This window comes from Triticum dicoccoides, chromosome 3A (assembly GCF_002162155.2).
Source record: "Triticum dicoccoides isolate Atlit2015 ecotype Zavitan chromosome 3A, WEW_v2.0, whole genome shotgun sequence".
Classification (NCBI taxonomy): Eukaryota; Viridiplantae; Streptophyta; class Magnoliopsida; order Poales; family Poaceae; genus Triticum; species Triticum dicoccoides.
Genome location: NC_041384.1, coordinates 688194138 through 688205070, shown reverse-complemented (window position 1 = coordinate 688205070; position 10933 = coordinate 688194138).

Genomic DNA, 10933 nt, shown 5'->3' with positions numbered 1-10933 from the left:
CGGCCACCTTGGCCCGCCTCCGCCGCCGCCATGTGCCTCGCCCCGCCGCCGCTCGTCGCGGATCCGGTCGGGCCGGACCGGATCCGGCGACCTCGAGCCCCGCCGCCGTCTCTCCTCGCGCTCCGGCGCTAACTCCGGCGAAGATCCTGCCGCCTCGGTTCGCGCGCGGCCAAACCCTAGATCTGGAGGTGGTTATTTCTACCAAGTCCCCGAAATTTCCACGTTTCATATGCTCATGTTCATCGCATCGTAACTTTGCACCCGTAACTCCGTTTTGGGCATATAGCATATCAAAATGTTCGCCTCAGAGAGTAAATCATTTCATTCCATTGCATCATTTTCATTTGAGTTCATCTTGATGCCTGAAATGCTGTTAGAAGAGTGCTACTTGAGATAATTGTCAGATTTGCTGCTCCATTTAGATATTTGTCATTTTTGGCATGTTTAATGTGTGCATGATATGCCCATGAGCTCTACATGTGTTTTGTTAAGGGTTTTTCCATCTTTCCAGAGGTGCAACCCATGTAATTTTGTGATGTGTGTGGTGACTAGCACAAGCTTGCAAAGTGAGGCACTTGGTAATGCTGATTTCAGGGACTTAGCATTTCCACTAAGTCCTTGACCTGTTTATCTCATATGGCCATATGTTCATGTTGTTTCCTAGTGATCCGTGCCTATTTTAAGGATGATCAGTAAAGATGTTTTGTTAATCTTGTAGTGCTCTATCCATCCATGTCTTTGTTTGCAATTATGGAGCACCCTAGCTTGAGTCAATCGAGCTCTACTTTTGCTATTTTGTGAATCTAGGCAGATTGTCTACTTGTTAGCGATTTTGCCGAGGATGTTGTAGTTGATCCGTGCATGCTATGTTATTGTTCTTGCCGTGTCTAGCTTGCATTTTGTGTATTCTTGATGGGTGTATGCTTAGATTGCATGACTTGCTCTGTAGTGAGTGCATCGAGCTCGTAAACATGCCTACTTGATATCTGTTTTCAGCATGCTCTAGTTTTCACCAAGTCTTAGAACTGATTATGTTTTTGCCATGTTAACATTCTTGCAATTGTATTTTCTGATCCCTTTTGGCTCAAGGTCACTAAGGGACTTTTGTTAAGCTCTTTGAGTAGCTCCATGCCATGCTTTACTTTTCCATGTTCAGGCCCTGTAGCATATAGTTTTCATGCTCCGAAGTGTGCTACCTGATCTGAAATTCCAGGCTTGTGTTAATTTCACCAAGTCTGAAATCTGTTTGCCAATTGCATTTTTGCCATGCTTGTTCGAACCTGTTAATGGATGAATTGGCCATAGCTCAGTGCTAGACTTTTGTTAAGCATCTTGAATGCATCCCTGCCATGTATTTTGATGCCATGTTTGGGTTGTTGGAAATATGCCCTAGAGGCAATAATAAATTAGTTATTATTATATTTCCTTGTTCATGATAATCGTTTATTATCCATGCTAGAATTGTATTGATAGGAAACTCAGATACATGTTTGGATACATAGACAACACCATGTCCCTAGTAAGCCTCTAGTTGACTAGCTCATTGATCAATAGATGGTTACGGTTTCCTGACCATGGACATTGGATGTCATTGATAACGGGATCACATCATTAGGAGAATGATGTGATGGACAAGACCCAATCCTAAGCCTAGCACAAGATCATGTAGTTCATATGCTAAAGCTTTTCTAATGTCAAGTATCGTTTCCTTAGACCATGAGATTGTGCAACTCCCGGATACCGTAGGAGTGCTTTGGGTGTGCCAAACGTCACAACATAACTGGGTGGCTATAAAGGTACACTACAGGTATCTCCGAAAGTGTCTGTTGGGTTGGCACGAATCGAGACTGGGATTTGTCACTCCGTGTGACGGAGAGGTATCTCTGGGCCCACTCGGTAGGACATCATCATAATGTGCACAATGTGATCAAGGAGTTGATCACGGGATGATGTGTTACGGAATGAGTAAAGAGACTTGCCGGTAATGAGATTGAACAAGGTATCGGGACACCGACGATCGAATCTCGGGAAAGTATCGTACCGATAGACAAAGGGAATTGTATACGGGATTGATTAAGTCCTTGACATCGTGGTTCATCCAATGAGATCATCGTGGAACATGTGGGAGCCAACATGGGTATCCAGATCCCGCTGTTGGTTATTGACCGGAGAGTCATCTCGGTCATGTCTGCATGTCTCCCGAACCCGTAGGGTCTACACACTTAAGGTTCGGTGATGCTAGGGTTATAGAGATATTAGTATGCGGTAACCCGAAAGTTGTTCGGAGTCCGGATGAGATCCCGGACATTACTAGGAGTTCCGGAATGGTCCGGAGGTAAAGATTTATATATGGGACGTCTTGTTTTGGTCGCCGGAAAAGTTTCGCGCATTATCGGTATTGTACCGGGAGTGCCGAAAGGGGTCCGGGGGTCCACCAAGGGGGTCCACCTGCCCCGGGGGGCCACATGGGCTGTAGGGGTGTGCGCCTTGGCCTATATGGGCCAAGGGCACCAGCCCCAAGAGGCCCATGCGCCAAGAGATAAGGGAAAGGAAGAGTCCTAAAGGGGGAAGGCACCTCCTAGGTGCCTTGGGGAGGATGGACTCCTCCCTGGCCGCACCCTTCCTTGGAGGAAGGGCCAAGGCTACGCCCCCCCCCCTCTCCCTTGGCCCTATATATAGTGGGGGGAAGGGAGGGCAGCAAAAACTAAGCCTTGGCGCCTCCCTCTCCCTCCCATGACACATCTCCCTCCTCCCGCAGCGCTTGGCGAAGCCCTGTTGGAATCCCGCTACTTCCACCACCACGCCGTCGTGCTGCTGGATCTCCATCAACCTCTCCTCCCCCCTTGCTGGATCAAGAAGGAGGAGACGTCGCTGCTCCGTACATGTGTTGAACGCGGAGGTGCCGTCCGTTCGGCGCTAGGATCATCGGTGATTTGGATCACGACGAGTACGACTCCATCAACCCCGTTCTCTTGAACGCTTCCGGGCACGATCTACAAGGTTATGTAGATCCACTCCTCCCTCGTTGGTAGATGACTCCATAGATTGATCTTGGTGACACATAGGAAAATTTTGAATTTCTGCTACGTTCCCCATCAGTGGCATCATGAGCTAGGTCTATGCGTAGTTTCTATGCACGAGTAGAACACAAAGTAGTTGTGGGCGTTGATTTTGTTCAATATGCTTACCGTTACTAGTCCAATCTTGATTCGGCGGTATTGTGGGATGAAGCGGCCCGGACCGACCTTACACGTACTCTTACGTGAGACTCGTTCCACCGACTGACATGCACTAGTTGCATAAGGTGGCTAGCGGGTGTCTGTCTCTCCCACTTTAGTCGGATCGGATTCGATGAAAAGGGTCCTTATGAAGGGTAAATAGCAATTGGCATATCACGTTGTGGTTCTTGCGTAGGTAAGAAACGTTCTTGCTAGAAACCCATAGCAGCCACGTAAAACATGCAAACAACAATTAGAGGACGTCTAACTTGTTTTTGCAGGGTATGCTATGTGATGTGATATGGCCAAAAGGATGTGATGAATGATATATGTGATGTATGAGATTGATCATGTTCTTGTAATAGGAATCACGACTTGCATGTCGATGAGTATGACAACCGGCAGGAGCCATAGGAGTTGTCTTAATTTATTTATGACCTGCGTGTCAACATAAACGTCATGTAATTACTTTACTTTATTGCTAACCATTAGCTGTAGTAGTAGAAGTAATAGTTGACGAGACAACTTCATGAAGAAACGATGATAGAGATCATGATGATGGAGATCATGGTGTCATGCCGGTGACGATGATCATCATGGAGCCCCGAAGATGGAGATCAAGAGGAGCAAAGTGATGATGGCCATATCATGTCACTATTTGATTGCATTGATGTTTATCATGTTAATGCATCTTGTTTACTTAGAACGACGGTAGTAAATAAGATGATCCCTCATAATAATTTCAAGAAAGTGTTCCCCCTAACTGTGCACCGTTGCGACAGTTCGTTGTTTCGAAGCACCACGTGATGATCGGGTGTGATAGATTCTAACGTTCACATACAACGGGTGTAAGACAGATTTACACACGCGAAACACTTAGGTTGACTTGACGAGCCTAGCATGTACAGACATGGCCTCAGAACACAAGAGACCGAAAGGTCGAGCATGAGTCGTATGGTAGATACGATCAACATGAAGATGTTCACCGATGTTGACTAGTCCGTCTCACGTGATGATCGGACATGGCCTAGTTGACTCGGATCATGTAATCACTTAGATGACTAGAGGGATGTCTATCTGAGTGGGAGTTCACAAGATGAACTTAATTATCCTGAACATAGTCAAAATGTCTTCGCAAATTATGTCGTAGCTCGCGCTTCAGTTCTACTGTTTGGATATGTTCCTAGAGAAAAATTTAGTTGAAAGATGATAGTAGCAATTATGCGGACTAGGTCCGTAAACTGAGGATTGTCATCATTGCTTCATAGAAGGCTTATGTCCTTAATGCACCGCTCAGTGTGCTGAACCTCGAACGTCGTCTGTGGATGTTGCGAACATCTGACATACACGTTTTGATGACTACATGATAGTTCAGTGCGTAATGCTAAATGGTTTAGAATTGAGGCACCAAAGACGTTTTTGAAACATCGCAGAACATATGAGATGTTCCAAGGACTGAAATTGGGATTTCAGGCTCGTGCCCACATCAAGAGGTATAAGACCTCCGACGATTTTCTTAGCCTGCAACTAAGGGAGAAAAGCTCAATTATTGAGCTTGTGCTCAGATTGTCTAAGTACAATAATCATTTGAATCAAGTGGGAGTTGATCTTCCAAATGAGATAGTGATGTTTCTCCGAAGTCATTACCACCAAGCTGCTAGAGCTTCGTGATGAACTATGATATATCAGGGACATATATGATGATCTTTGAGATATTCGCGATGTTTGACACCACAAAAGTAGAAATCAAGAAGGAGCATCAATTGTTGATGGTTGGTGAAACCACTAGTTTCAAGAAGGGCAAGGGCAAAAAGGGATGCTTCATGAAACGGCAAATCAGCTGCTGCTCTAGTGAAGAAACCCAAGGTTGAACCCAAACCCGAGACTAAGTGCTTCTGTAATAAAGGGAACAGCCACTGGAGCAGAATTACCCTAGATACTTGGTAGATAAGAAGGCTGGCAAGGTCGATAGAAGTATATTGGATATACATTATGTTGATGTATACTTTACTAGTACTCCTAGTAGCACCAGGGTATTAGATACCGGTTCGGTTGCTAAGTGTTAGTAACTCGAAATAAAAGCTACGGAATAAACGGAGACTAGCTAAAGGTGAGCTGACGATATGTGTTGGAAGTGTTTCCAAGGTTGATATGATCAAGCATCGCACGCTCCCTCTACCATCGAGATTGGTATTAAAACCTAAATAATTGTTATTTGGTGCTTGCGTTGAGCATAGACATGATTGGATTATGTCTATCGTGATACGGTTATTCATTTAAGGAGAATAATGGTTACTCTGTTTATTTGAATAATACCTTCAATGGTCTTACGCCTAAAATGAATGGTTTATTGAATCTCGATCGTAGTGATACACATGTTCATGCCAAAAGATAGTAATGATAGTACCACCTACTTGTGGCACTGCCACGTAAGTCATATCGGTATAAAACGCATGAAGAAGCTCCATATTGATGGATCTTTGGGCTCACTCATTTTTGAAAAGTTTGAGGCATGCGAACCATGTCTATTGGTGTATATGCATGAAGAAACTCCATGCAAATGGACCGTTTGGACTCACTTGATTTTGAATCACTTGAGACATGCAAATCATACCACATGGGCAAGATGACTGAAAGCCTCGTTTTCAGTAAAATGGAACAAGAAAGCAACTTGTTGGAAGTAATACATTTTGATGTGTGCAGTCCAATGAGTGCTGAGGCGTGTAGTGGATATCATTATGTTCTTACTTCACAGATGATTTGAGTAGATGTTGAGTATATTTACTTGATGAATCACGAGTCTGAATTATTGAAAGGTTCAAGTAATTTCAGGGTGAAATTGAAAGATCGTCGTGACAAGAGGATAAAATATCTATGATATGATCATAGAGATGAATATCTGAATTACGAGTTTGGCACAGAATTAAGACATTGTGGAAATTGTTTCACAACTAATACAGCCTGGAACACCATAGTGTGATGGTGTGTCCGAACATCATAACTGCACCCTATTGGATATGATGCATACCATGATGTCTCTTATTGAATTACCACGATAGTTTATGGGTTAGGCATTAGAGACAACCACATTCACTTTAAATAGGGCACCACGTAATTCCGATGAGATGACATCGTATGAACTATGGTTTAAGGAAACCTAAGCTGTCATTTCTTAAAAGTTTGGGGCTGCGACGCTTATGTGAAAAAGTTTCAGGCTGATAAGCTCGAACCCAAAGCGGATAAATGCATCTTCATAGGACACCCAAAACAGTTGGGTATACCTCCTGTCTCAGATCCGAAAGCAATAAGGGATTGTTTCTAGAATCGGGTCCTTTCTCGAGGAAAAGTTTCTCTCGAAAGAATTGAGTAGGAGGATGGTGGAGACTTGATGAGGTTATTGAACCGTCTCTTCAACTAGTGTGTGGCAGGGCACAGGAGTTGTTCCTGTGGCACCTACACCAATTGAAGTGGAAGCTTATGATAGTGATCATGAAACTTCAGATCAAGTCACTACCAAACCTCGTGGGATGACAAGGATGCGTACTACTTCAGAGTGGTACGTAATCCTATCTTGGAAGTCATGTTGCTAGACAACAATGAACCTACGAGCTATGGAGAAGCGATGGTGGGCCCGGATTCCGATAAATGGCTCGAGGCCATAAAATCCGAGAGAGGATCCATGTATGAAAACAAAATATAGACTTTGGCAGAACGGCTCGATGGTCGTAAGGCTGTTGAGTACAGATGGATTTTAAAAGGAAGACGGACAGTGATGGTAAGTATCACCATCAAGAAAGCCCGACTTGTCGTTAAGATGTTTTCCGACAAGTTCAAGGAGTTGACTACGATGAGACTTTCTCACTCGTAGTGATGCTAAGAGTCTGTTGGAATTATATTAGCAATTACTGCATTGTTTATGAAATCTTGCAGATAGGATGTCAAAAACATTGTTTTCTCAACGATTTTCTTGAGGAAAGGTTGTATGTGATACAACCGGAAGGTTTTGTCAATCCTGAAAGATGCTAATAAGTATGCAAAGCTCCAGCAATCCTTCTGAGGACTGGAGTAAGCATCTCGGAGTTGGAATGTATGCTTTGATGAGATGATCAAAGATTTTGGGTGTATACAAAGTTTATGAGAAACTTGTATTTCCAAAGAAGTGAGTGGGAGCACTATAGAATTTCTGATGAATATATGTTGTTGTTGATCAGAAATGACGTAGAATTTCTGGAAAGCATATAGAGTTATTTCAAAAGTGTTTTTCAATGGAAAGCCTGGATTAAGCTACTTGAACATTGAGCATCAAGATCTATGAGGATAGATCAAAATGCTTAATGGTACTTTCAAATGAGCACATACCTTGACATGATCTTGAAGGTGTTCAAGATGGATCAGTCAAAGAAGGAGTTCTTGCCTGAGTTGTGAGGTATGAAGTTAAGACTTTAAAGCTCGACCACGGCAGAAGAGAGAGAAAGGACGAAGGTCGTCCCCTATGCTTAAGGCATAGGCTCTACGGTATGCTATGCTTTGTACCACACCTGAAATGTGCCTTGCCATGAGTCAGTCAAGGGGTACAAGAGTGATCTAAGTATGGATCACAGGACAGCGGTCAAAGTTATCCTTAGTAACTAGTGGACTAAGGAATTTTCTTGATTATGGAGGTGGTAAAAGAGTTCGTCGTAAAGAGTTACGTCGATGCAAGCTTAACACCTATCGGATAGCTCTGAGTAGAGATACCGGATACGTATAATGGAGCAACAATTTAGAATAGCTCCAAGTAGAACAGTTATTTGAAATGGCTCCAAATATAGCGTAGTAGCTGCATCTACAAGATGACATAAGAAATTTGCGAAGTACATACGGATCTGAAAGATTCAGACCCATTGACTATAACATCTCTCACAAGCATAACATGATCAAACCCAGAACTCATCGAGTGTTAATCACATGGTAATGTGAACTAGATTATTGACTCTAGTAAACTCTTTGGGTGTTAGTCACATGGGGATGTGACCTTGAGTGTTAATCACATATCGATGTGAACTGGATTATTGACTCTAGTGCAAGTGGGAGACTGTTGGAAATATGCCCTAGCGGCAATAATAAATTAGTTATTATTATATTTCCTTGTTCATGATAATCGTTTATTATCCATGCTAGAATTGTATTGATAGGAAACTCAGATACATGTGTGGATACATAGACAACACCATGTCCCTAGTAAGCCTCTAGTTGACTAGCTCGTTGATCAATAGATGGTTACGGTTTCCTGACCATGGACATTGGATGTCGTTGATAACGGGATCACATCATTAGGAGAATGATGTGATGGACAAGACCCAATCCTAAGCCTAGCACAAGATCATGTAGTTCGTATGCTAAAGCTTTTCTAATGTCAAGTATCGTTTGCTTAGACCATGAGATTGTGCAACTCCTGGATACCGTAGGAGTGCTTTGGGTGTGCCAAACGTCACAACATAACTGGGTGGCTATAAAGGTACACTACAGGTATCTCCGAAAGTGTCTGTTGGGTTGGCACGAATCGAGACTGGGATTTGTCACTCCGTGTGACGGAGAGGTATCTCTGGGCCCACTCGGTAGGACATCATCATAATGTGCACAATGTGATCAAGGAGTTGATCACGGGATGATGTGTTACAGAACGAGTAAAGAGACTTGCTGGTAACGAGATTGAACAAGGTATCGGGATACCGACGATTGAATCTCGGGCAAGTATCGTGCCGATAGACAAAGGGAATTGTATACGGGATTGATTAAGTCCTTGACATCGTGGTTCATCCGATGAGATCATCGTGGAACATGTGGGAGCCAACATGGGTATCCAGATCCCGCTGTTGGTTATTGACCGGAGAGTCATCTCGGTCATGTCTGCATGTCTCCCGAACCCGTAGGGTCTACACACTTAAGGTTCGGTGACGCTAGGGTTATAGAGATATTAGTATGCGGTAACCCAAAAGTTGTTCGGAGTCCCGGATGATATCACGGACGTCACGAGGAGTTCCGAAATGGTCCGAAGGTAAAGATTTATATATGGGAAGTCTTGTTTTGGTCGCCGGAAAAATTTCGCGCATTATCGGTATTGTACCGGGAGTGCCGAAAGGGGTCCGGGGGGCCACATGGGCTGTAGGGGTGTGCGCCTTGGCCTATATGGGCCAAGGGAACCAGCCCCAAGAGGCCCATGCGCCAAGAGATAAGGGAAAGGAAGAGTCCTAAAGGGGGAAGGCACCTCCTAGGTGCCTTGGGGAGGATGGACTCCTCCCTGGCCGCACCCTTCCTTGGAGGAAGGGCCAAGGCTGCGCCCCCCCCTCTCCATTGGCCCTATATATAATGGGGGGAAGGGAGGGCAGCAAAAACTAAGCCCTGGCGCCTCCCTTTCCCTCCCATGACACATCTCCCTCCTCCCGCAGTGCTTGGCGAAGCCCTGTTGGAATCCCGCTACTTCCGCCACCACGCCGTCGTGCTGCTGGATCTCCATCAACCTCTCCTTCCCCCTTGCTGGATCAAGAAGGAGGAGACGTCGCTGCTCCGTACGTGTGTTGAACGCGGAGGTGCCGTCTGTTCGGCGCTAGGATCATCGGTGATTTGGATCACGACGAGTACGACTCCATCAACCCCGTTCTCTTGAACGCTTCCGCGCACGATCTACAAGGTTATGTAGATCCACTCCTTCCTCGTTGCTAGATGACTCCATAGATTGATCTTGGTGACACGTAGGAAAATTTTGAATTTCTGCTACGTTCCCCAGCATGGGTGCTGTAGCATATTCATCTTGTTGCATTTAGATGGCTACTTGCTGTAAATTGCAGACCGGTGTCATATTTGAATCGCTTGCCATTTCCAAACCGTAACTCCGATTCCGGTGATCTTTATATCGTTTTCAAGCGATTTCATCTCATCTTTCCAGTGGCACACTTGGCTTTCCAAGTTGAGGCCAGGTTCCATCTTTCCTTTGCAAATCATGCATATGCATCGCATACCGCATCTCGCATATCATACCATGTTCATGTGTTGGTTGTTTACTATGTTGTGTGCTTCTTTCCGGTGTTTGCTTCTTCGAATTGGTTCCGGTAACGTCGCGTTTGTGAGGACCCGTTCATCTACGTCCGTTTGTCTTCTTCATGGACTCGTTCTTCTTCCTCGCGGGATTTCAGGCAAGATGACCATACCCTCGAAATCACTTCTATCTTTGCTTGTTAGTTGCTCGCTCTTTTCCATGCCTATGTTGCGATACCTACCACTTGCTTATCATGCCTCCCATATTGTTGAACCAAGCCACTAACCCACCTTGTCCTAGCAAACCGTTGATTGGCTATGTTACCGCTTTGCTCAGCTCCTCTTATAGCGTTGTTAGTTGCAGGTGAAGATTGAAGTTTGTTCCTGGTTGGAACATGGAGATGTTGTTCCTTGTTGGAACATGTTTACTTGTTGGGATATCACAATATATCTTATTTAATTAATGCATCTATATACTTGGTAAAGGGTGGAAGGCTCGGCCGTATGCCTGGTGTTTTGTTCCACTCTTGCCGCCCTAGTTTTCATCATATCGGTGTTATGTTCCCGGATTTTGCGTTCCTTACGCGGTTGGGTTATAATGGGAACCCCTGGACAGTTCGTTTTGAATAAAACTCCTCCAGCAAGGCCCAACCTTGGTTTTACCATTCGCCACCTAGCCTTTTTTCCCTTGGGAGTCGCGC